This window comes from Alosa alosa, chromosome 22 (genome assembly GCF_017589495.1).
Source record: "Alosa alosa isolate M-15738 ecotype Scorff River chromosome 22, AALO_Geno_1.1, whole genome shotgun sequence".
Taxonomy (NCBI): domain Eukaryota; kingdom Metazoa; phylum Chordata; class Actinopteri; order Clupeiformes; family Clupeidae; genus Alosa; species Alosa alosa.
The window spans coordinates 12,061,399-12,087,761 of record NC_063210.1 but is presented as its reverse complement, the minus strand read 5'-3'; the positions used below and the strand labels follow the sequence as shown (position 1 = coordinate 12,087,761).

General features: G+C 40.9%; 3 long non-coding RNA genes and 1 other non-coding gene across 6 annotated transcripts; 2 read left to right on the top strand and 2 right to left on the bottom strand.

The window, feature by feature from the left end:
- Nucleotides 1-3,903: 3,903 nt before the first annotated feature.
- trnal-uaa lies at nt 3,904-3,988 on the bottom strand. The gene has a single exon. It is a non-coding gene; the product is annotated as a tRNA-Leu (tRNA).
- Nucleotides 3,989-9,233: 5,245 nt separating this feature from the next.
- On the bottom strand, nt 9,234-11,182 carry LOC125287165. Its single transcript, XR_007192319.1, has 6 exons — nt 11,105-11,182; nt 10,918-11,011; nt 10,610-10,681; nt 10,420-10,502; nt 9,481-9,576; nt 9,234-9,320 (listed from the first exon to the last, which is right to left on the bottom strand). It is a non-coding gene; the product is annotated as an uncharacterized LOC125287165 (long non-coding RNA).
- A 577-nt stretch (nt 11,183-11,759) lies between these two features.
- On the top strand, nt 11,760-12,943 carry LOC125287168. 2 transcript variants are annotated; one of them, XR_007192324.1, is made up of 4 exons: nt 11,760-12,294; nt 12,420-12,488; nt 12,569-12,682; nt 12,836-12,943. It is a non-coding gene; the product is annotated as an uncharacterized LOC125287168 (long non-coding RNA). The 2 variants fall into 2 exon arrangements; XR_007192323.1 differs by having other exon boundaries at nt 12,403-12,488.
- A 185-nt stretch (nt 12,944-13,128) lies between these two features.
- LOC125287166 lies at nt 13,129-15,898 on the top strand. Of its 2 annotated transcripts, XR_007192321.1 has the most exons (9): nt 13,129-13,218; nt 13,354-13,398; nt 13,516-13,712; nt 13,871-14,376; nt 14,457-14,570; nt 14,739-15,032; nt 15,113-15,235; nt 15,483-15,573; nt 15,869-15,898. It is a non-coding gene; the product is annotated as an uncharacterized LOC125287166 (long non-coding RNA). The 2 variants fall into 2 exon arrangements; XR_007192320.1 differs by having other exon boundaries at nt 14,457-15,032.
- Nucleotides 15,899-26,363: the final 10,465 nt, after the last annotated feature.

The following is a 26,363-nucleotide window of genomic DNA, read 5'->3' as shown; positions in this document are numbered from 1 at the left end:
TTTATTTACATTTATTTTATCTAATGACAGACAACAATGAATTGCATCCACATATCCTTATGCATTATGTGCAACTATTATTCACTAGCCTAAAACCGTGAGACTGAAGGCTACAGTAATTACTCACGTATTTCTTAAAGTGACAAACACTCAATTACACCTAGGCCTACACACCACATTAAAATTTGCCTAGGTGTAATAGTTTAAAAATAAATATTAAGTATTCAAATGACTAAATATGTTTAGCAATTAAGCAGATTAATAGTAATTATGCAGATTAAAAAATACTATACATTAACTGTACACTTTATATGAATTCGAAGGTATATGAAATAGAAACATATGAAATAAGCCATAATTTTCCGTGTGTGTGGAAAGAGTCAAGCAGAATCTAGGATGCCCACTGGTGTGAATGATAACACTATATTCAATATTACTGATGATGTCAAGGTGGTCTGGGCCCCCAAATCAAATACATTTTTTAAGAATTATCGAAGAAGTATCGAAATCGCAATTCTTGATGTGGTATCGGTATCGAAACAATAATTTTGGTATCATTGGGCAACTACACTAGTCTAATTTCTTAGGATATGCATAAACAATACTTTGGGTTTTCGTGACCGCAGCAATGAATCAACATAATCAGTCGAAAGGAGAGGACAGCACATCATGGGGAAGTGTTGTTTTAATTGTCATTATGGATTTGATCTGGTGTTTTACAAACGCATAATGGGTGTGATGTAGGTCTTAATTTTCATGTAAGTGGTCTTAAAAAAAGTCTTATTTGGGGTGGTCAAACCTGGGGAAACCCTGTAATGGAAAGAAGATACCAAGGCTTTTTGCCATATTGAGTCAGCTTTACTTTCTTGTCCATAACTTGTCTAGGTTATGACACATTTTATTGTTCTTGTTTGTTTATTGTATTGTTTATTGCCTGGTGAGCTCGAACAACAAGGCTTTGAATCAGTTTACACCAGATTTGCCCTTCAATGAGACTGTGTGACATGTTCCAGCAATACTCATCACTTAAACCTCACTGATCACAGGAGAAATGTTCCTGTTGAAACCCACTATCAGAACTAAACAAGGCAACGCTGCATTTAGTTGTTATGTTCTGACTATAGAGCCAGCTCCCAGATGACAAAAAGAAATTGCCCAAATTACTTTTTTTTTGACATCAGGACTCTGAACTAAACTATTTTCAGATGCCCATTTTTTTTTTACACTGAATAGGCTTAGTCCAACCAAAACAAGGTTTTGCCTAGTGGTAAGCTGGATAGGGGTTAATCCTAGTCTGACAATACAGTTTACTCACTAGATGAGGTGAGGGAATTCAACAAACTTGTTTAAGCTTGACAAATATATCAATACAATCTGTTTTTCAATTGGGCAACATATAGCAAATGTGAGTGGTAGCTATCACATCCCCCATTCTGTGTTTAAGTGATTAATAAGGTGTGTCTGATCTTTGTGCTGTATCAAATTTCCCACAGTTATGAAAGCAGGCGGTCAAACAAATGTCTTACTTTGTATTTTTGAGTGGCTCACAAACTAACAATGTTCTATTTTCTGCTCTTCTCTCCCTCCTCCCTTTGGTTGGTTCCACCACAAGGATAAAAGACGCAGATTGACCAGCCCACGCTTTCATCCACCATTGTACACAGTATGGCACGCTTTGGCACAAGTTCAGTTTGTTTATGTTATTGTTTATTAGTTCATTCCTCTGTTGTATGATTTATAGATAAGACTTAAATTGTCATTGTGCAGTTGGTCCGTACAATGCAATTTGCTTGTGCAGCTTTTAAAAATAATACTCACATACACACTCACACACACAAAAAAATAAGCATACACAATTTTTAAAAATAACATATCAAGGCATTAACATGCTTCCATTGCTTGAAGTCCATTTTAAAGTGCAACTGTGCAAGCTCCCATTGCTTAAAGTCCATTTTTAAAGTACAACTGTTTTGCTTTGTTTTATAAAATAAAAGTTTGAAATGCTATGGAGTGCCCTATTTTTTGACCCTCAAACTGATATCTCAATTGTAACTCCTACTTCTCAACAGTTTATCATTGCAATGTCTCCTCATTTGCTCTATTATTTCTCCTAAGGAGAAACAAGTTGTAAATGAGACTACACTCAAACATATAAAGAGATCTCCCGTATTTCTCCTGCTTCTCAAACTAATATCTCTTATGTGACTCCATCTGCTCTATTATTTCTCCTAAGGAGAAACAAGTTGTAAGTGAGACTACACTGAAACATATAAGAGATCTCCTGTACTTCTCCTGCTTCTCAAACTAATATCTCTTATGTGACTCCTACTTGTCTTATTGCTATGTGTCTCATCTTTTGCTTGTTTTATTTCTCAAAATTAGGAGAAATAATTGTGACAAAAGTAATACTTAAATGATCCTTAAAAGAGAATCACCATTTTGCCTCCTTAGCAACAGAAGGGATACAAATGAGAAGCAAAAAGTTTCCTCTGGGAGCATAGCCGCTAACCTGTTTAGCATGTTGTTAGAGGTTCTGGTTGAAAAAATGTGTTAGCCTATAAGTTACAAGTGCTAACCAGTAGGCCACGGCTTTGTCCAGGCATGTCTCTGAGTGTGTTGTTTGAGCCCCCTTTCATGTGGGGGGTCTGCCTACTACCTACGTACACTAGTGCTGATAACATTGTAAAAGATCTGTTTATGAGTAGTGACGTCTGTATGCAGACACCTGGTTATCTATAAACCCTTTTGTAGTGGGTGTGTTTTGCCCCGGCATGTCTCTAGGATTGAGATTATAAAAGCTGTGGGTGATGTATAGCTATCATTGTTAGCAGTGATTTTGAACAGAACTTACCATGGCTGACATGATTGAATCGGCAAAATCAAAGAGACGGATTACACTCACGCCTGTTAGCGCTAAGCTATCGAATCCTGAAATGACTTATGCACCGCAAAGGAGGAGACCTGAAACTTTTGTTAATTTTCTGAGTAAACCTAATGATGGCGTGGAATACCAATGGTTGTTGAACGATGGGCGCATAGGAGGCTATGTTTTTGACAAGGAAGATCGCAGTGTGAAGCTATACGCTTTGACATCTCCGGATTTGGCGTTTTCAGACGACATGGCGCACATTTCATTTTGTGATGCAGATTGGGTGATGTTTAGGGACTCTTGGAAGGATATTGTACAGCCTGCTATGGACAGTCGCTACACAGCATCATGGAATAGTCCAGCCTATATCAAGTCATATGATAGGGTCTCAAACAATACACTCAGAGACATATCCTGACCCAACACCTCCTCTATTAAAGTGAGGGGGTTCATAGACCCCCAATACATACATACATAATTAACCACTGTGTTTGTAATCAGTTAAGCAGTAATGTCTCCGGCTAGCCTGTTGTTTGATGAGCCACATGTAAGGGGCTTCAAACAATAAACTCAGAGACATGTTTGGGCACAACACCGCCTCTCTACAAAGTGTCGGGGCTTAGACCCCCCAATACATACATACATAATTAACCACTGTGTTTGTAATCAGTTAAACAGTATGACTCGGGCTAGCCAACTATTTGATAAGACACATGAAAGGGGCTTCAAACATCACACACAGTGACATGCCCGGGCCCAACACCTCCTCCAGGCATAGACCCATTTGGTCACACACACACACACACACACACACACACACACACACACACACACACGACCCCATGATTCTAGTTATAAAAATTACAGTACATGGGATTTGGCTGACACCTTTTTAACCAAAGCGCCTAGCAATATGGTAACCAATTTAAACTTTTTTTAAGAAAAAATATTTTTTAGTCCATATCTCTCAACATCTCTAGGACTTATCAAAAAATAAAAGTAAACTTCATACTACTCTCAGCCATTAATATAGTTGCTAGGAGTGGGGGTCGAACCCACGAGGATACAAACATCCATTTGATCTTAAGTCCAACGCCTTAACCACTCGGCCATCCTAGCAGCACACTTTGTATTTAGCCCCATTTACCACTAAACATATACAACTCTTACAAAGTTTATCTGATCCCCCATTATCCACAAAACACACATGTGGGTTTGGGGCCAATATGGTCCTTCAGGGTATGACATCAGGCACATGACTGTCACATGACACTACATCCAATATGGATGCCAAGGGGGGCGTGGCATTGTTTGACAACAGACACATGACTGTCACATGACTTTACATCCAATATGGCTGCCCAGGGGTTTGACACCAGTCACATGACTGTCACATGACTCACAAAACAATAACAATAACAAACAACATGTGGTGACAACCACATGGCTAATTTGCATAAAAAGGAGGCGTGGTTATGACGTGATTTATGACATTTCAGGGGGCGAGGCTTATTTTTGACAGATAGTTCATGATAAGGACTACTTGTGTCTCTATAACCCTGTTTTATATAGGATGTTTTTTTCTATTTGTTAATTCACTTTCTTTTTTGCCAGGAAAATGTCCCTAATCCACAATTCCTTGCTGCCGCTCAGTCCTGCATTCTCTGCAAAAAATAAATCCTGCTTGTCAATTTGTCTCCATCTCCTACTCTTGCAACTTTTGTGTATTTAAATAAGTGTATGCATAGTTTGTTTTTGTGTGTATGTGTGCGCGTCCCCGCTTCTGAGTGTGTATATGGGGGTAATGGCGTGTGTGTGTGTGTATGTGTTTGTGCCTGTGAAGTGACCCCAAACTTTTAATTGCAGTGTAGATTCTGGCAATTTGACTATCAAAGAAGAAAGATCAGACACTCTTTATTTCATAAAAATAAATTGCGGTATAAGAACCTTTTATTGGGAAACCAGATAGTTAGGCCTAGTTGATTATATAATGTTCCATCTGTGAGAAATATTTTACATTGTGTTTATTAAAAATGACTATGGGCCAATATGTCGGTTATATATTTTTGAAAAACTCAAAATCGGCCTTCGAAATCCCATCAGTCGGCTCTAATAGCTAGCCTACCTTGGGCTGTATAAACAATAGCCTACAACATTTAACATTTCAGGTCGAGAAAAGTATAATTTGCTGAACACTTGTATGATTAGAACTAACAGAATGATTTTTTTTTAACATTCTTTTTATTTCTGCTCAGTTTGGACATTACAATTTGAACAAATCTTCAGGTGTCATGAAGTACTGATAGCAAGACCAAAAAAAATAGCTAGATCCATGCTTAAACACCAAATAAACTCTAAATGCGCGGGATACAGGCCTATAGCCTACCTAATCACCAACACCCAACGTGTGTGAATAATTTTATCAAAAAAACATTTGTTAAGGCATTCACAATGTGCCAACCATTAGAGAGAAAGAAGAGAGGAGTTATTAAGCATTAACCTTTACATTCAGAAGACGTAGTCCATTGCAGTAGCCGTTAGTGACCATCAATCCGAACTTGGGGAGTCTGGGGACTTAGACGAGCTCAGACTTGACATAGTCCATAGCCTTCTCTGGATCTGTGAAGCGACGCTCCTCTCCGCCAGGCATGGTGATTCTGAACGTTGCCGGGTGTCTGAAGCCAAACCGGGCGCCCGCGATGTTTTGTAGAATCTTCCTTACGTTGTTGAAAGCCGCCCTTCTCTTCGCCCCTCCAGCGGTGAGATCTCCAAAGATGTGTATGTATGTGAGGTCTCCCTTCTCTCGGGCTCGGCGGAGAATCTGTTCCTTAATATGGAAGAAGTGCACCCGGAGAATGAAGGGTCTGGGTGGTTGTCCCGTCTTCTGCTTAGCTTGTGATAGTCGATGAGCTCGGTCGATAGATCTTCGAAATCAAACAAGTCTTTTAGGAGGTTGGAAATAAATGTTGTCGGAGTTCTGCCCTCTTCCCCTTCCGCAATACCGACTATCCTTAGGTTGTTTCTCCTCGACCTGTTCTCTAGATCTTCACATTTACTTTGAAGTGCGCGAATCCCACCTTTGAGTGCACTCATTACTTCAATTTCGGCTAAGCCAACGCTAGTTTTTGTTGCAGAGTCCTCTACCGCAGCTAGCCTCTCCTCTTGTAGATTGATGGACTGTTGCAGGGCCCCTGTTGTCGTAGGCCTACTCAGTTCAGACTTAACAGCGGCAATATCAGTTTGAAGTCCCTTTACCGAGTTACAAATGTCCGCTTTCATAGCCTAGAAATCTAGACGCGCCCCTAGCGGCAGCAAATTAAAATGGTGGAAAGGCTGCCTCTTTATGACTGGGGAAGTAGCCCAATATAGTGGGGCTGTCTATTTTTAGAAGAATTGTGCAGAGTGACAAAAATAAATAAACGTTCAGGGCTGTTCTTGTTTTCTAGCAACCTTGACCTACTTCTTAATGACAAAGATGGAAAATAATGAGCGCCACATGCATTGAAACATGGAAAAGCAGGTTTAATTCACGTTTAGATACAGACAACCCTTTTTAATTTTGTGCATGGAAATTTCACATCAAGGTGAGGTCAATGACAGAGCTGACCTCAGGGGTCAAACTGAGAATGCCTCCACATCTAAAGTCAAAGCTTAGCTCAACAAACCCTGAAAGTTTCATGCGTGTCATTATGTGCACACTTTTTGCTTAACAGCACCACTACCACCCCATGTGTCAAAACATGACCAATTTCATTAAAACAAAAAACTGAATCTTAACCCAACTTAGACACAAGTTGTAAAAAAAGTCCTTTTTAATTAGCCAAACACATTACAGTATGAAGCAAGTAAGTAAATACACCAGATGCATTACTGGAGTCTTCTATTTTGCATAACAAATCAGACAAGCCAATCAACTAGTCAGCCAAAAAAAACTAAGACAAATATCGGATAAAAAGTCAAGTTTTTTTTTTTTATTGCATTCAAAACTGTCAGGAGTTCCATTAGGCATTAGCATTCTGAGCAGTCATTTCAGGAGTGGGTCAGGCAGAATCATGGTCAAAGATAAAAACTATTGAAAAAAAAAAAAAAAAAAAAGCAGTCTTTAAAGGAGAATTCCGGTGTGATTTTGACCTAAAGTGTTTTGAAACATGACGCCGAGTGTGAACCTATGTCTCATAGCCCATCTCGGCTTGTCCCCTGCTGCCCAAATCTGGCGCTAGTTAGCCGATGCTACCAACAAGGCGGCTAATGCTGGTGCCTCGGGCATCGGTCTAGCCATGCAAATAAATCACTGTTTTACACCATTTACGAGGCTCAACGTATCTCCACACTTCATTGGTATACTTCCCAGGGCCCTGACATTTAAAACGAGACATTGAGAACTTTGAAAAAGCACTGGTAGTTTACTTACAAGACGATTTATACAGACAGTGTCTTCACGAAGTTTAGCGTTTGCAGCCATCTTGAATTTAGTCACGATAAGTCGAGCGACGAGCACGAATGAACAGGATAAGGGATCAGATTGCAAAAATAATCCCGTGGAAATGCATGGATTCCAGTTGCTGCTTAACATATGTATTGACGATGTACATGACAACGAAGAGCACCTCGCAACAAATGGCATAAATGTTTCACTACTCAGTGACGTGAATCTTGCATAGCCTAATGTTGACGGAAGACGTGCTGTAGGCTACACGTGAAGAAGGAGTGGCCATGTGTGCATACATACTACATAGCCTACTGACTGCAGCTTCAGATGGCATTACGAAGGATAAGAGAAAAGGAAGAGAAGACAGAATGGTTCGCGCTTGTGCTTTTCCAGGTTGCGGCAAGGAGATGAGAAGCTATGTTCCAGAAAGTTTTCACAGGCTACCTCTACACGAGTCAACTTGGAAGCAGTGGCTTGTTTTGCAAGTCGATGTCGAGACACCTATCCATATACTAAAACAGAAGGATTACCGTGTATGTAGTGCACATTTTGGACAACTATTGGATTGATCAAAAGCAATAAAACCCAAGTGTGCAGAGTACTTATTCAGTAGATAAATGTCCATCTTCCCCTCCGGCGTGGGTCTTCGTGTCCAGTTTAATTTTGGGACATGGAAAAAGGCTTCCAATACCCACAAGTCCAGAAGGGAAGAAAAGCTTTGCGCTAATGTCACGCAGCGTGCGTCTTGAGTGCGATGGTGCAAAAGGTCCCACTCTTTGCAACAAAAACACTCCATATCGGTAGGCATTATCTCACAGCACCGGCAGGAACACCACCATTTCCCCGTGATACGAGGCTGTGTTGTGGCTGTGCTTGCAGCTGCTTGCTCTGCACGCTGTCTCTCAATCTCTCTCCTTTCACGGCGCTCACGCAGCTCTTCCTCCGTATATTCAGGCTCAAATAAATAAGGACGCCCATCAAACTCAAATGTTTCCTCCTCGTCTTCATAAAACTCCGTAGCTTCATCATCCGACATCCTTGCAATAGCCTAGTTGCCAACTGTTTGCACTAACTCCAGTCCACAACTAAAGCGAGTATTCACGTGACTTATCAGCTGTAGTTTCGCTCCTGCTAGTCACTCGACTTATCGTGACTAAATTCAAGATAGCTGCAAACGCTAAACTTCGTGAAGACACTGTCTGTATAAATCGTCTTGTAAGTAGACTACCAGTGCTTTTTCAAAATTCTCAATGTCTCGTCTCGGAATTCTCCTTTAACTTATTTCAGAGCAACTCCTTACTATATGCCATTGCTTCAACCTGGGACTAGTCAACTACCAGACATTTTGTTGTGACTACTGGTTGATTTAAGAAATCTATAACCTGAAATATGAACCAGGCCAGCCCACAACGTTCCATTTCTGCACCTTTGCTCTAAGGTTAAAATCAACTCATTCCTCGTACAGCAAGTTGGGCTGACATGAACTTCCTACATAGCCAGCCAGTCAACTACAGTTCACAGGTGACAAATATACAAAACCAGGAGACATACAGTATACGTGACTAGGAGTGCCATTTGCCAAAGAAATGTTAAGTCTGAGCAGTTTAAGGAGCAGAGTTTGCAGTAAGAGACTACAGGGATAATGAAGCATTTAAATAATCATTGGTGAGCAAGTCTACAAATGCTATTGTCCCAACATGGGATCTGACAAACTGAATTCACACATCTATAACCTACAAATGATTTGATTTGTCTCAGAAGACTGAGTGCTAAAGACTCTTGTAGCCACTAGATTATCTTAATGGGGAAAAATGTAGAAATTCCACAAATCTAAAGCAGACAATGTAATGTATGGCACCACATCTTGATAAGCATAAGTCAAGCTTGAAATCCCAGATTTATCAATAAAAAAAAAAAAAAAAAAAAAAGTTTACACAACAGGTAAAATGTCAATACCAGTGTTAGTGGTTCCATCTTGCAGGTTCAGCACAGTGGTCAACACTGCATCCTCACTTGCACCATCTTGGGATTGCATAGAAGACAGACAAATATTAAAATAATCATGGAGGATGCAGTTTTGGAAACAAACTGAAGTCATAAAAGCTAGATTAATCCAACCAACTGCAGCTATAATATGCAGGACATGGACACATACTGCCCGTCAACACAAAGCAAGCTTTACCCGTTCCTATACTGTGCGCCGAGGTGGTCTGGTTTTGGGCATTCGGTATCGGCGTGATAACCTCAGCATCTTCACTTGGCCCATCCTTGGACTCCACTGAAAACACAACCACAACATTGAACAGGCACTTGGCTCTAGGGATGTAACGATTACTGGTATAATGGTAAACCGCGATAAAAATGTTGATGATAACAATTACCATTTCTCATTTCAAATATCATAATTGATCACCATGGTGTGGAAACAGTGTTTTTAATCCTTCCCAGCTTCATCCAAGCCTACTTTTGACATACAGTAGGCCTGGTACAATGAAACAAAACTGGTACCCTACTGATTCTGATGTCTAATTGATTGATTTATCCGAGATTCGCATTAGGCTACAACTGCTTTTAAAAAGGCGGAACATTTTCACCGCAAAACATACACGGCATCATGTAGCCACAAAGTTTGTTTCGGCAGTCAGGATGTAGGCCGAAGGTGAATGAAAATATGTCCTTCTCCAGTAGCAATATGCACCACCAGAATAAAGGGATCACATCTACTCACTAACAACTATGAGCACCCCCAGGTGAAAATGAGTTCCAGCATCCCCGGTTAACTTTCGATAAGGTTTTGCCCATATTTTTGTAACACAGTAAACACTGTCAAACTTTGAAACCATTTCGGCTTGTGTAGGCCTATCAGTGCTTATTGAACATATTGAACACACTTTTAAAAATACTGTGATAATACCAAAAACCGTGATAATTTTGGTCACTGTAACCGTGAGGTTAATTTCATACCGTTACATCCCTACTTAGCTCATTTTAGACCCTAGCAATTTGGGAAAGATGTGGGTGGTAGCATAATGTGACCCAAGTGGCAACCAACTTCTATCACATAACAGAAGTCTGTACGGGCTACAATACCAACTTCACTGATAGGAAGTGATTGCCTTACCGGTTACTCCACCTGTGGCAGATGGCACTGTCTGGTTTTGGGGATTCAGTTACCATGTCATATTCACTTGCTCCATCTTTTTACTGCACAGAATAAATACATGTCAGTGGGACTGTAGAATGGTATATGGTCAAACATAACATATACAAACATTAAAATAATCAAGCCACAAATGACACAATGTCCTTACCAGCATTTTCAGTTTGGGCAGCGGTTGTCTGGTTTTGGGGAGACAACATACAGTAATCTTCACTTGCACCATCTTTTGGTTTCCACATAAGAGGAGAGAGAACTCAAGGCTCAAAGCAGACAGAAACCCATAGAAAAACACTCTTTAGCAGTAACTTCAGTTTGTGCAGCAGCGGTCTGGTTCTGAGGATTAGGTGCTGGAGTGGCTGATTGAACATCTGCACTTGCACCATTTTGGGATTACATTCAAGTTAGACTTTGAGTACAACACAAATCAACAACAAATATGGCTACTACAGAAACACTCACCATTAGCTCCAGTTTGGGTCTGGTTGTTGGGATTTGGTAACATCAACCACATGGGAACTTTCCTCCATGACATCCCTCTTTGGATGACAGAAGACTGCTCAGATGAGCAGAAGGAAATTATGAATTAAGGCAAGATCTAAAAGACACGACACAACTTCCAAAAGATAAGCTAATTAATACCACTCACCATTACTGACACTAGCAATGCGAAACCACACAGAAACAACTTTTACCAATACTGCCATGATGGACCACTAAAAAAAACAATGGAAAGTGTGATTTCAAGCAGGCATTATGGAGGCTTTTAAAGGCATGACACCTTCGTTCTCAATTCAGTGATAATTAGAATCACACGAGTTCCAGGTGTGGATGGTTTAGTGACGCATGTCTCTGGGGCATGGGCAAACAATAATGAATAGTGGCGCAGGTGCATCTTGCACTATGGTTCATGGCATGCCTGATATCAGGGACCGTGATTCCGTTGTTGTTCCCCACTGCGAATGTTCAGTGTTCAGGTGCTTTGCCAAAAACATGTAACCTAGGCCACAACAAAGGTTAAAACATACGCTCACTAATCTAATAAACAACTGTATAAAATATGGTGTAAGACGCTTGTGAAAGAACATATGCAGCCTTCAAGTGACAAAAACGGCAAATTCCCAAGTTCACATTAAAACTGTTGGGCATGAAAAGCGCATGGACTACAAACGAACTAACGTGAATACAAAAGTGACGACGAGGCCCCAGTTAAGCAAATCAAAAAGAAGATTGAACCATGTGGGGAAAGTGGTTTTCCCATGCGCATGAAGGCACCGTTGACGTCCAAACGAACGAAGCAGGTTTTGAATTCAACACATCGTTGATGGTGGCAGCAGCATGAGAGTGCTCTTTTGATAAACTGCATTGTGTTGGCTTTAGGCTATTCCGTGTGCAGTAATTAGCATAATTAGCATTGCCGACACAGTAGGTCTAGGTCTATTTCTTAATTTTAAAGTCAGAAATGTTATGACTTATTGCCTTGTAACTAGCACTAGCATGGAAACTGATGATTAGCAACTTCTCAAGATCTACATGCATGAGACTGCAATGTGTGCAGCCTATTGCTATAACAGGCAACGCTATAAGTTAAACATTTGTATCTGTCTCTGACATTAACACAACCCTAGTCGGACTTTATTAATGAGAACTAATGATATCCGGTGCATTATATTTATTATTCTGTGCACCACGTGTGTGCCTCTCGAGCCTTCAGCCATTCATCATTCATTGGCTGTATATGTGTGACAAATAACTCTTCTAGGTTATTGAAGACATACAGTACTTGCTATGTGAACACCACACTGCAGGGGTTGGTGTTGGAGCCTTCAGCAAGATCAGGTAGTTAACACACACACACACACACACACACTTACACTTCATGGAATTCAGAGGCATTGAAGTTGGAGCCTTCAGTGCTTCTTTTTCCCTCTGGTTAACTGAGGACAGACTTGCTATGTGAACAGCGCTGCAAAGCATTCTTGACCTGCAACACAGGAGGGGTTGGTGTTGGAGCCTTCAGCCCTGCAGATCAGGTATTACACACACACACACACACTTCATGAAATTTAGAGGCATTAAAGTTGGAGCCTTCAAGGCTTCCTTTTCCCTCTAGGTAACTGAGGACAGACCTGCAATGTGAACAACACACTGCAGTGCATCTTTGACCTGCAACACATCTGTAGGTGCAGGAGGGGTTGGTGTTGGAGCCTTCAGCCCTGCAGATCAGGTAGGTATCATCAACACACACACACACATACTCTTCGTCACTCACAGGTTTTATATGTGTGACATTTAACTTGTTTTTCTTATCAATAAGACACACACAGTCCATCATTCAATGGTTGTTATGTGACAACTCTTGTTTCCTAATACCTCTAAGTTACTGAGGAGGACAGACCTGCTATGTGAACAGCGCTGCAGTGCATCTTTGACCTGCAACACATCTATAGGTGCAGAAAGGGTTGGTGTTGGAGCCTTCAGCCCTGCAGATCAGGTAGGTATCATTAACACACACACACACACACACTCTTCGTCACTCACTGGTTGTATATGTGACATTTAACTTGTTTTTCTTATCAGTAACACACACACACTCCATCATTCAATGGTTGTTCATGTGACATAACTCTTATTTCCTAATCCTTTTAAATTACTGAGGAGGACAAACCAGCTATGTGAACATCATCTTCTTCAACCTGCAGCACATCTGTAGTTGCAGGAGGGGTTGGTGTTGGAGCGTTGAGGAACACTCGAAAACAGAAAGTGAGTTCACAGGGGAGCTGGACTGTTGAAATAGAATGTTCATACAAAATCAAATAGAACTGTTCAGAGACAACATTCTCGTCACAAACGTTCCCCACTCTCTCCTGAATTTAAACGCACGTCTGTATCAAACAGCAGGAGGAGTTGGTGTTGGAGCCTTCAGCACTGCAGATCAGAAAGGTGTGATTAACACACATCCACACCCTCCCTCCTTGTCTTCACACTAGTTGAACTACACCGTTTTTGGGGCTGATTTGTGCCATATCCCTTCATCTACCTCATCTCCTTTTCCCATAGTTTACGATCCTCGGACAGACCATTATATGTCGCACATCTGTATCTTCAGGAGGGGCTGGTGTTGGAGCCTGTTTCCTTATCGCTTTAGGATACTGAGAACAGACCTGCTATGTGAACGCCACACTACAGTACCTCTTTAACCTGCAACACCAGCGGCAGGAGCGGTTGGTGTTGGAGCCTTCAGCCCTGCAGATCAGGTATTACACACACACACACACACACAAACACTTCATGAAATTCAGAGGCATTGAAGTTGGAGCCTTCAAGGCTTCCTTTTCCTTCTACGTAACTGAGGACAGACCTGCTATGTGAACAACACACTGCAGTGCTTCTTTGACCTGCAACACATCTGTAGGTGCAGGAGGGGTTGGTGTTGGAGCCTTCAGCCCTGCAGATCAGGTAGGTATCATTAACACTAACACACACACACACACACACACTCTTCGTCACTCACTGGTTGTACATGTATGCCATTTAACTTGTTTTCCTTATCAATAACACACACACGAACTCCATCATTCAATGGTTGTTCATGTGACATAACTCTTATTTCCTAATCCCTCTAAGTTACTGAGGAGGACAGACCTGCTATGTGAACATCATCTTCAACCTGCAGCACATCTATAGTTGCAGGAGGTAGTTGGTGTTGAAGCCTTCAGGAACACAGGAACACTCGGGAATTCACAGGGGAGCTGGACAAAGGGTTTCTGTTGAAATAGAATGTTTATACAAAATAAAATAGAACTATTCAGAGACAACATTCTCGTCACAAACGTTCCCCACTCTTTCCCGAATTTAAACACACCTCTGTATCAAACAGCAGGAGGAGTTGGTGTTGGAGCCTTCAGCCCTACAGATCAGGTATTACACACATACACACTCACTTCATGAAATTCAGAGGCATTGAAGTTGGACCCTTCAGGGCTTCCTTTTCTCTCTAGGTAACTGAGGACAGACCTGCTATGTGAACAACACGCTGCAGTGCTTCTTTGACCTGCAACACATCTGTAGGTGCAGGAGGGGTTGGTGTTGGAGCCTTCAGCCCTGCAGATCAGGTAGGTATCATTAACACTAACACACACACACACACACACACTCTTCGTCACTCACTGGTTGTACATGTATGCCATTTAACTTGTTTTCCTTATCAATAACACACACACGAACTCCATCATTCAATGGTTGTTCATGTGACATAACTCTTATTTCCTAATCCCTCTAAGTTACTGAGGAGGACAGACCTGCTATGTGAACATCATCTTCAACCTGCAGCACATCTATAGTTGCAGGAGGTAGTTGGTGTTGAAGCCTTCAGGAACACAGGAACACTCGGGAATTCACAGGGGAGCTGGACAAAGGGTTTCTGTTGAAATAGAATGTTTATACAAAATAAAATAGAACTATTCAGAGACAACATTCTCGTCACAAACGTTCCCCACTCTTTCCCGAATTTAAACACACCTCTGTATCAAACAGCAGGAGGAGTTGGTGTTGGAGCCTTCAGCCCTACAGATCAGGTATTACACACATACACACTCACTTCATGAAATTCAGAGGCATTGAAGTTGGACCCTTCAGGGCTTCCTTTTCTCTCTAGGTAACTGAGGACAGACCTGCTATGTGAACAACACGCTGCAGTGCATCTTTGAACTGCAACACATCTGTAGCAGGAGGGGTTGGTGTTGGAGTCATGAACAATTTGTTCCGGCTTGCGAAACGGGTGACGTAATAATGACGTTCCAATCTCACTTTTAATGTTTATCATAGAATCCTGGCGTCGTTGCTAGGATGGTTGCTATAAGCACTCATGGATGACAGAACTGTCATTTACCTCAGGAGCTTCAGAGACCAGTCATCGCAACAAACAAGTGCACCTACTAGGCTCAAATTTCAGTTTTTCCATTTTTATATAAGATTTTACATGGTAAGTATGGTTTGTTTTGATGATATTGTGTTTTATCTTTCAGATAAGGAGTACAGAGAGGGGTGTACCGAGTCGACCAAAATAGCCATCAAAAAGGCAGCGAAGAGCTACTGTCTTCAAGGCAAGCAGATCAGGTAGGTATCATTAACACACACACATACTTTTCATGAAATTCAGAGGCATCGAAGCTGGAGCCTTTAGGGCTCACATAGACACATCAGGTAGGGGTAACACACTCTTTTTTTCATCAGTTGTACATGTGTGACCTATATTTTTTTTACATTTATTCATTTCAACAGGGACAGTGCACAATAAACTTTAATAGATGCATTGTGCCAGGTTGTAGCAAATACTCCTAATTTCTGCCCGTTGTCCCTGGGCAGGTAGGTGGAACAATTAAAAGAAAACTCTGTCTCCTTACTCCTCTAGGTTACTGAGGACAGACCTGCTATGTGAACAAGTGCCTGGTCATTTATTTATGTCCCAAGGCTACAAAAGGCATGCTTCCTTAGTTATAAGTCCAGAGCCACAAAAGGGACTGCTTTTTCCTGTGGCCAGGCCAAACCTGTTGAATTTGAACTGCATTAGAGTTGAATATGTCCTCGGCTTGTTTTTTTACACACACACACGAATGGTCATTTATTTATGATGAGGCCAGTTCTCCTCTCTCTAGCTGCGGGAGATGAGGCCAGCAGAGCTGATGGAGCAGAAGTCTTGCATTGTGCTGCACAACCAGGAACTTAAGGGGAACATGCCAAATGTGAGAACACACACATTGTAAGTTGTTAAATATTCTATTTCATGCATGATTCTATCATTTATGTCGAGAATTTTACACTTACAGCTTGTACTGTAATTTCAATTTATGTACATAGCAACCTAACAAATGAATGTCTCGATGTGCTTTACAGAGCCCAGCTTGAACTTGAGGCTGAAGAGATGTAGGCAGCAGTGCTGATGGAAGTACTGAAGTCCTGAGGAGGTTCCTGAAAAAGAGGCAAGCTGAAGAGTCTGTTACCCATCAGATATAAGCTTATCACACAAGTCAACATTCTCTCTCTATCCCTGTGTCTGTTTGTCTGTGTGTATATGCATTGCGACTCTAGAGCTAGAGGGAGCTCTGCACTCGCCAAAAATACCTAAACCTGCATAGTATACCTTTAAAGTATAATTTCAGGGTATTGCAATATGGTGCACTGTGCAATACTACTTCCACAGGGTTCCCACAGGAATTTCTGGAATATCATGGAATCATGCTACGCTGCTGCTCTGAAATCATTGGTCGGTATATTGTGCCATTCATTATATAGTATTTCTCATCCTTGGTTGCATCTGTTCTCATGTTGCAAGATGCTTTGGCAAAAAGCAACTGCTAAACAAACCTTGGCATGAACACACATTCTGGTATGAGTGGACACTCTACTCTTGTTCCAGTATCAGTAGACCCATCAGTGTCCAGGATACATTCTTTTGTTTACGCTGTGTTGTCCATGGGTGAGGTGACTTCATCTCCCTCTTCCTGCAGGCTGCCCAACATTGGACAGGTGGGCTATGTCAACGCCATGCTGGGCCAGGCGTGCTACATCAACGCCATGCTGCAGTGTCTCATCCACCTGCAGTCCCTCTGCTCCTGCTGCAGGAAGAGGTGGAAGGGGGAGGTGTGAAGGACAAAGCTGGAGGCACTGCTGCCCCAGTAGGAATAACTCTTTCTTTCCAGAGGCTCAGCTGCCTCCACAAATAGCATGGTGGTGAACAGGAAGGACAATCTTGATTGGGTTTCTCACTTCCTCTGTCTTTTAATGATATCACCCTTTTACCCCCATAATCCCTATCTCTCCCTGACTCTCTCTCTCCTGTGTGTTTGTGTTCTGTACACAGAAGAGAGACTTATAAACATCAGAGGGTCCAGTGACATAGACCAGTGTTTCTCAAACTTTTTCAGACCAAGGACCACTTAATCAATAAAAAAAACCTCACGGACCACCTAGCTAAAGAGAAGAGTAGACCTACTTAAATAGTTACTTACACAATAGGCTTACTCACTGAGCCACGTAGCTTATTTTCTGTGCACCTTGCTTATTGTGTCAGAGGATTCATATGATTTAAACTGGCATAACTTACATAGGCAGCGTTGCAGAACTGTTTGGATTTACATACAAGTTGGTTCAATATGGCAAACAACTCATCTATATTATATTTTACCACGTCTGCTCGCGGACCACTTGGGATAGCTTGCGGACCACCAGTGGTCCCCGGACCACACTTTGAGAAACACTGACATAGACCACATAGGTATTATGGTTTGTATGTTAATATGACACTCAGTAGTTCCATTATTGGTATTATTAACATAAGTATCATGCTTAATGTAGGCTTTTCAACCTTAGTTGAAACTGTTTGTAATAATTGTGGTGGTGTGGTGTTTATATACCATAAGTCACTTTGGGTCAAAGTGTCTGCCAAATACCATAAACATATTCAATAAACATTTTTGATGCACCTAATATTAGCCCTGCCCCTTAGTAAAGACAGGTGTTTTAGGTGATTCAGATCTGTCCGTACTCAAACAGTACTGTATGTGCAACAGCGTTATGGGTTATATGTTTATAATTTTTGTAATATAAAAACTAATTTTATTTAGGTTTGTCAAGATAACTTAAACACTGCTACGACACACTTAAAACTTTAAGACAAGGCAGGTGGTCACCATATAAATACTCAGGTTTCCCGTTTACCAACAAAACTAGATGTGCACGCAGCCATGGGGCAGAAAACGCTTGGTGGCCGTCCACAACGTTATAAACTTAACCTAAATAAGTCGGCTGCTGTAAGCTACAGTCGGAATTTTTTGTATACTCCTGTTGTCTCAATGATAATAACATGTCATTTCAGACTATTTCAGAGTTTGCCGTTCATTTGCATTATTAATATAACATCGTATTTTGTCTGTTTTTGGCAAAGACATGCATTCCTTTAGGGATATGGAACATTCTCTAACCATGGTGATTTCAAATTGGTGCAGTTTTCAGCACAAAAACTCATTTTATTCTTTTCATGGACAGCACTGCTCTATGCTGTTCTATGGTGCTTTCTGCCTCTTAGTTGTGCACACATGTTTTCATGACGTTGCATAGAAATCCATGTATTCTCCTACATGTTCCTCTGGACCCAGTTTAGAATGGAATCTGATTTCACTTTGGTTAATGGGTGTTTCTGCACTTTTGGCACTGGAAATTAATTCACTGTTAACATTCTTCCTTGTAACAATGTATGATGGCACATTTGCATTTTATATTGTTATTTTTATAATAACATATCCTTATAATATTTTAATATTGTTATTTGTTATCCTTTTTTTCTTAAATTACATTACAAAATGTAATTTCCACCACATCTCAAATCATATTCTTTATTTGGATAGTACGGCATAACTGAAATCACATTATATCAATACCATGGTTATACCATGTCTATGGCTACCTAAGTTGCAAAATGCCAAGTGTTGTGATTTTCATCATCAATTTTAAACTAAAATCAGGTTTATGCTTCACTCACACATTTGTTGTCAGTAAATCTGAAGTATTCATTTAAAAACACAAATGTTTGCCATATGCCATTATCATCCCAGTCATGGCAGAAATGACTGAAGATGTATACTAATGTGTATATATAATACATTCATTTTACTCAGGGTTTAGAGAGTGCATTGCTCATTAAATGTACAAAACTTGCAGAAATTATCTTGATAGTAAATAATGAATCCATCACACGTTTCATCAGAACCATGAACAGTATATGTGAGTTTGGTAGCATCATCTTAAACCAATCAAAACACACGTGTGTGTGTGTGTGTGAGAGAAAGTAACATCATGATCAAAATGGCATTTAGTGCATGTGAAATACCATCAGCATAACTACATTTAATAAGTTTTTTTTTTTTACATGAGCACTGCTGTCAGCATCAACATTCTGGATGATGCATCTTTTATGATGACACACCACTTTCCAATCAGGCCCTCATGCATTTCTTCAATGTGTTGCAAGAAATTGGTGAATGTGTTGGGAGGGCTGTGTGAGAGAGCAACTGATTCTTAATTTTGCCTCCTGAGAACCAAAAAAAAAAAGTGTCATCCAATTTTACCCCTCCTCCCCCAACTATTTAGTAGGATTTTTTGTTTTGTTTAATTTTACAGCATGTCCACTGTGGTGGAGAGAGTGGCTCATACTCTTCCTCACTGTCACACATTCCTCACTGTCTTCCTCACATTGAGCAAGGCACCTAACCCCTCACTGCTCCCCGAGCACCGCTGTTGATGCAGGCAGCTCACTGCGCCGGGATTAGTGTGTGCTTAACAGGGCTTGAAAACGAAATTATTTTTCAAACGTTCCGTTCCGAACGGTTCAGATAGGCCTATGTTTAACGTTTTCGTTCTTGCATGCGTTCTGCCACCAACATATCGGTCCTGAACCGGTTCAGAACGCAAAATATCGTTCGTTCTTAAAGTTCCGGCAGTGTTTGGCGGGCCTATCAAGTCTATTTTTGTGGACTTTACCTTAGAATAGACGTAGGCTACTCATTATTTCCCCTTGATTTAGCCTATACCGTAGCTATGGCCAAAAATAATAAATCACAGGCGGCATCCAAAAACATTCAGATGGGCTATCCATCCCATAGCCTACAGACTTACTGTAGGCCTAACCTATGCCTATAAATAATTTCTTATCAAAAATATTTCTGGATACGTGCTAAACTCCTTACCTGGTTGTAGCCTTTTGGAGTTTTATCCATATGGAGATCTTCAAAGGCTTGCGCTATAATTCCAACCCTGTTTATAAACGAACCTGTCTGTTGCTGACAATGCCTCTCAAATTTCCTGTTTAACTCTTCTAGGCTACATAGAATAGGCTATAATTGCGCAAACATTTCAAATCCCGACTTTAAAACGACAAGGCGTGGACAGGCAAAATAGGCTATTACGCATAGGCTACAAACAATTTCCAAATCAGTTTCAGTAGCCTACGCCAGTGTTTCTCAAACTTTTACAGACTAAGGACCACTTAACCATTAGAAAAAAACCTCACGGACCACATAGCTAATAGACACAATAGGCCTACTCACTGAACCCACCTTGCTTATTGTCTTTGCACCTTGCTTATTGTGTCAGAGGATTCATATGATTTAAATTGGCATAGCTTACATAGGCAGTATTGCAGAACTTTGGATTTACATACAAGTTGGTTCAATATTGCAAACAACGCATCTATATTATTTTTTACAACAGCTCGCGGACCACTTGGGATAGCTTGCGGACCACCAGTGGTCTCCGGACCACACTTTGAGAAACACTGGCCTACGCTACGAGCTGGCCTAAGATCCGAAGTGGCAGACGGATAGGTTACACTACAACAGCAAGACAAAATATACCCATTTGGACCAAAGGTCCATTTATTTGGTTTTTTTTATTTCAAACTGCAGAAATCAAATTATTAAGCTGTTATATAGAGAAAAAAAAAAAAAACGTTATTAACCGGTTTTGTGGATTTCAGAATAACGTTTCTGTTCCGGAACAGTTGAAGACCATTTTGTTTTCGTTTCCGTTTCCGCTCCTCGTAAAATTCCGTAACATTCCGTTCGTTTTCGGTTTTCGTTTTCGTTCCTTGAACCGGTTCGGAGCCCTGGTGCTTAACCTCACTGTGTGTACACTGTGTGCTGTGTGTGTTTCACTAATTCACCGATTGGGATAAATGCTGAGACCAAATTTCCCTCACGGGATCAAGAGTATACTTATACTTACTTATACTATATACTTACTTATACTTATACTATATACTTATACTTATATATACTTATATACTTAGACTTAGCTCTGGGTCCCAAAAAGTCTGCGTGTTCCTTTTAGTTCTTTGACTTTGTGCAGTTTATATTTTAGTTAAATAGCAATGATACCTGGCAAGTTAGCTAACATAGCCTTAGCAATGATGGCGGCTAATGTTGCTATCATTAGCTAACTAGTAGCAGCCTGAGGCTCTCATTCTAAATACCCCAGTTCGGCAACAACAATTCATGAAACTTAATTTGGGGTTCAGTAGGGCTGGGCGACCAAAATTCGTATCCCAGTATTTTTAGGTCGAATAGCAATATACGATATATCTGTATTTTATACAAAACAAGTGTTCATCAAACAATCATCATCAACCTATTTTATTTAAAGACTACCAAATTCAAAACCCTCCAGGTTTTCTTTTTCTACTCCACAAAGCAGAAGCAAGATGGATGAGTGGAGCTAGGCAGAACGAAATTCATCTAGCGAGAGTCAGGTTTCAGCTGTGCACATAACAGAAAAATAAACAGGTCTTACATGTTTGACACAGATGCATAGTATTATGTACAAATAAATTAAATCTATTATAGAATGGCCTACATTTGATAACAATAGCAGTTGGTGATTCTGCTGCAGATGACGAGTGATTTGCTCATGGCAGGTTTAGCAAACAACGTTGTGTTGCTCTTGATCTGAAATCCTAAATCCGAAATGCCTCCAAATTACAGAACCGTTGTTTTTCTTCTTAGGAACTAGCTCTTGCTCTTTACCAACTGTGTCCGCCATGTTTTTTAAAAGTTTGTTGGGTTGCGTCGTTATGCACACACACACAAGGGGCGGGGTTGAGACGCAGAGAAAGCTGTACTTTACCCTTTCCTTTTGAAATATGAAAATTAGATAATCAATGGTCACAAATGGAAAACATGAATTTGTTTATTTGATATCCATTCATTTATTTATTGTTGCCAAATGGACAGATATTTTTATAGTTTCCTCGTTAGCTAGCCTATTGCTAACAATAGCTAGCTACAGTAGTTAAGTAGATATAATATCAACCTAGTCCCAATTATGTCTTAATAATCTGTAAGATCGCTTGTACCTTCATCTGTGACTGGAGGCCACTTCCTAACATAATCAACCCAACAAGCCATACTGCCTGGCTGTAGCTGTCATTGAGGGTGCGTTATCACAGAGGTTTGTTTACATACCAGTAACAGCTCAGTAATGGCGTCGCCACAAGATGGCAGCCTACACAGAACGCTCGTCGGATTCGTGTATACATACATGCATATGTAACAGAGGTGGGTTTGTCCGTCTCTCACGGCCCTCGAACCCGCCACCTCAACACACACCGGCATGGGAGTCGAATGCTCTAACCACTGAGCTAAAAGCCCAGGCTTCCAACTCATCGGTAAGAAGCATTCTTAATGGACAATTCCGGCGCAAAATGAACCTAGGGGTTAATAACACATGTGTACCGAGTTCAACCGTTCGCTGGGATTTGTTTTCATGCTAGTCGAATGTGACCATTTTTATTGCAAACCGCTAATTAGCGTTTAACGCTAGCCTTTGGGGCAGACGCACAGTAAAAAGTAATCGCTATTTCTATACCACTAACAAGGCTTAAAATAGCACCACACTTACACGGTAGCATAATGAGGGTCTCTACATGTAAACCGAAGCATTGAGAACTTTGTAAGTGTACAGGCAGTTTATTAAAAAGAAACACATTACCGTTCACGTCTGGTTCACATACAGGCAGGCGCCTTGGGAAAACAGAACTCTGGGATGTGAAGTGAATCTCGCGTGAAACGTTGCCGAAAGAAAGCACTGAGCGCATAAGAGAAGCACTGAACGCAACAGGAGACACAGGCTAAGAGATGGCAGGTTATTTGAATGAATTTGAAGACATCGAGGATGAACCCTTTCGGTTTGATGGACGTCCTTATCTTTTCAAGCCGGAATATACCGACGAAGAGCTGCAGGAGCTCCGTGAAAGGGCTACGAGAGAGAGAGCTACCTGTAGTCAATGCCGCACACAGCCTCACACTTCTGGAAACTGGTGGTGTACCTGCAGACATTGTGAAGCTATGGCCACCGAAGAGGAGTGCCTGTGTTGCATGGAGTGGGACCTGTTGCGTCGGACACCCAAGAGATGCAGTGTTTTGTAGAGTCTGAAGATTTCCCCTCATTGATAAACAGGGCTGTAGTTGAAACTTTTTTCCATGTCCTGAAAAGAAATTGGAGGCAGCGATCCATACCAGAGGGACCAGATGGACATCCACTAAGTAAGTAGCCTACACTAGACAAGTTATGTTACATCGGAGCTATTATTTCTGATATTGAGCAAAAAAACGTTTGATTTTAGTTTACATCGCCTGCCTGTATGTGAACCAGACGTGAACAGTATAATGTGTTTCTTTTTAATAAACTGCCTGTACACTTACAAAGTTCTCAATGCTTCGGTTTACTACTGAGTAAGTGTGGTGGTATTTTGAGCCTTGTTAGTGGTATAGAAATAGCGATTTCTTTATACTGTACGTGTGCCCCGAAGGGTAGGGTTAAACGCTAATAAGCGGTTTGCAATAAAACTGGTCACATTCGACTAGCATGAAAATAAATCCCAGCGAACGGTCGAACTCGGTACACATGTGTTATTAACCCCTAGGTTAATTTTGCGTTGGAATTGTCCTTTAAGGTTAGGGGTGTTAGGATTTACACGCACAACTTGCATGCTAGCTCAGTTCGCCACCGTTACACATACATACACTTATTCTAAAAATATTATTCCCCTCTCTCTGCTCAGTGGGGAGTCATTATAAAGTGCTATTACAGTGGGTAAAAAAATATTTCTGTATCTGTCTTTCTTACAGTTTAGTTGGCGTAGCCTCCAACTGAAAACCCTTTTAGTTTGACCATTAAGTTGTGTAGTGGATATGAGGTATTGTCCAATATATTAACAGTTTATGCAGCATCCTTCTCTCCACCACAAACTCCAGGGGCTCCAGAGCTGTCCCTAACACAAAGCCAGCCTACCTTATGATCTTATTAAGTTTTTTAGTATCCCTGGCTGTAATGCAACTGTCCCAACAGATGGCAGAAAAGAAAATTGCACTTGCAACAACACTCCGATAAATCATAGTTATCAGTTATCAGTATGGCAGTATTGTCTCAACTACATATTTCTAATCAGTATAACTAGGGCTTGGCGATATGGACCAAAACTGATATCCCAGTATTTTGGGGCTGATTGGCGGTATACAATATATATCGACATTTTAAATAGAAAGAGCGAAGTGTTTCGTATTCACTGAGCACAACAATTATGATAACACAACCAGTTTAATTAGACTGATTTCAGACTGCTCGAACAGAGCTGTGCAAAAAACATGCCTACATACAGCTGCTCTGATATAATCTGGGTACCCAGAAGTTTGCATCAAGCACCCACCCCATACCTGTATTTAAATTAGCTATGTGACATTGTACAGTGACTCGAAGAGCTGTAAACAGTGTTGTAAGGCTTTTTTTTGTTTAACCTCGGTACCAACTACACTAGTATTTTGAAGCCTTTGTGCATTCTGTAAAATGGCCACAGCTAACCCCAATGAACCGTGCCATGATGTCGTCGCCCGAGCTCAATAGACTATTCAGCGCAGGCTAATATAGCTCTCTAACCAACCTGAACTTGTAAATGAAGAAAACAACATCAACTCCAATACACCTCTTCTTCCTTGTTGCCTGAAAGATTTTCTTATAACTTTCTTATATCACATAGTAGATGCAAACAATATTTGGCATATGCCCTGGAATTCTGGCTCTCTCTCTTGTGTATGCACTCAAAGTAGCACTAGCCTATGTTCCAAATTATATTTTATGGTAAGGTTAACATTCAAGTTGGATCTGCTGCATGAAGGAGAGAATTATAGATGTGTTGCCGTTATAAAAGACGTATAAGACATAACAATGTCCAAACCCAGGTTAAAAAAGCCAAACAGGATGTAGACAGCAGTACAAATTCAGGTTAGAGTATCTGTTCTCACAGATCTATGTTTCTTTTACACATTTTACATTTCTCTCTACAAGCTTTAGCTCAGCATGTCTAAGTTATACCAGCAAATGTACAAAAAGGAGTGGGAATCTAATCCTGAATACAAAGGCTTGTTAAAGCGATTTATTGGAGATGATACACGGGCCTACTGTGCCAACGGCAAGGCAGATTTTTATGCCAAGTTTGCGACATCAAAAAGCACATGGGAACGCAAAGAACATCAGGAAAGGTCAAAGCCGTATGCTGCCAATCAAAACAGGCTACTATTTATGATAAAGAAAATCGATGGTGCTAAAAAGGCTAAAATGGCCCTTGTCATTTCAGAGCATTGCTCTATGCCAGCATGTCATCATATCGGAGAGGCATGCAAAGTAGCATTTTCAGATTCTGTGGCTGCGACTCACTTTCAGATACACCGCACAAAGTGCACTAAGATGATGAATGGTGTCCAGGATATTCCCTGAAAAAGTTAGTCTCAGATGTGGGTGAGAGCAGCTTTAGTCTGCTCCTTGATGAGTCTACTGACATCAGTGTCTCCAAAATACCTGGGGGTCGTAATTCGGTATTTTAGTGAGACCAAGCTTACTATAATATCAACCTTTATGGGCCTTGTTGAGTTTGGAGGGAGGAGATGGGAGGTCAATAGCCCGTGCTGTTGTGGCATTCCTCGACGAGTACGGACTCAGAAACAATAAACTAATTAGAATAGGGACTGACACCCTCCTTCGTAGTGTGGAATATTTAGTATGGGAGACGTATAACTGGTTCCTGGCTTCCCCCAAGCGCAAGGAGGCCTACAAGGCCATATATGAGGAGGGTTAAATCATGTGATTACGTCATTTGCGGGACTGTTGAGCTCTTTAGCCCCAAATGTCCATGCCTGACGACGTCACAGCTTGTGGAGCAAAGCAGCTGAACTCAGAGGAGTTGAACAGAAGCAACTCAGGATCTGCCAGTAAATGTCAACAGGATGACAATCTGAAAGGACAAAAAATAATTCTTACCTGAATTAAAAAAGTTGATATATATGCTTATTTTTATTCATTTTTCT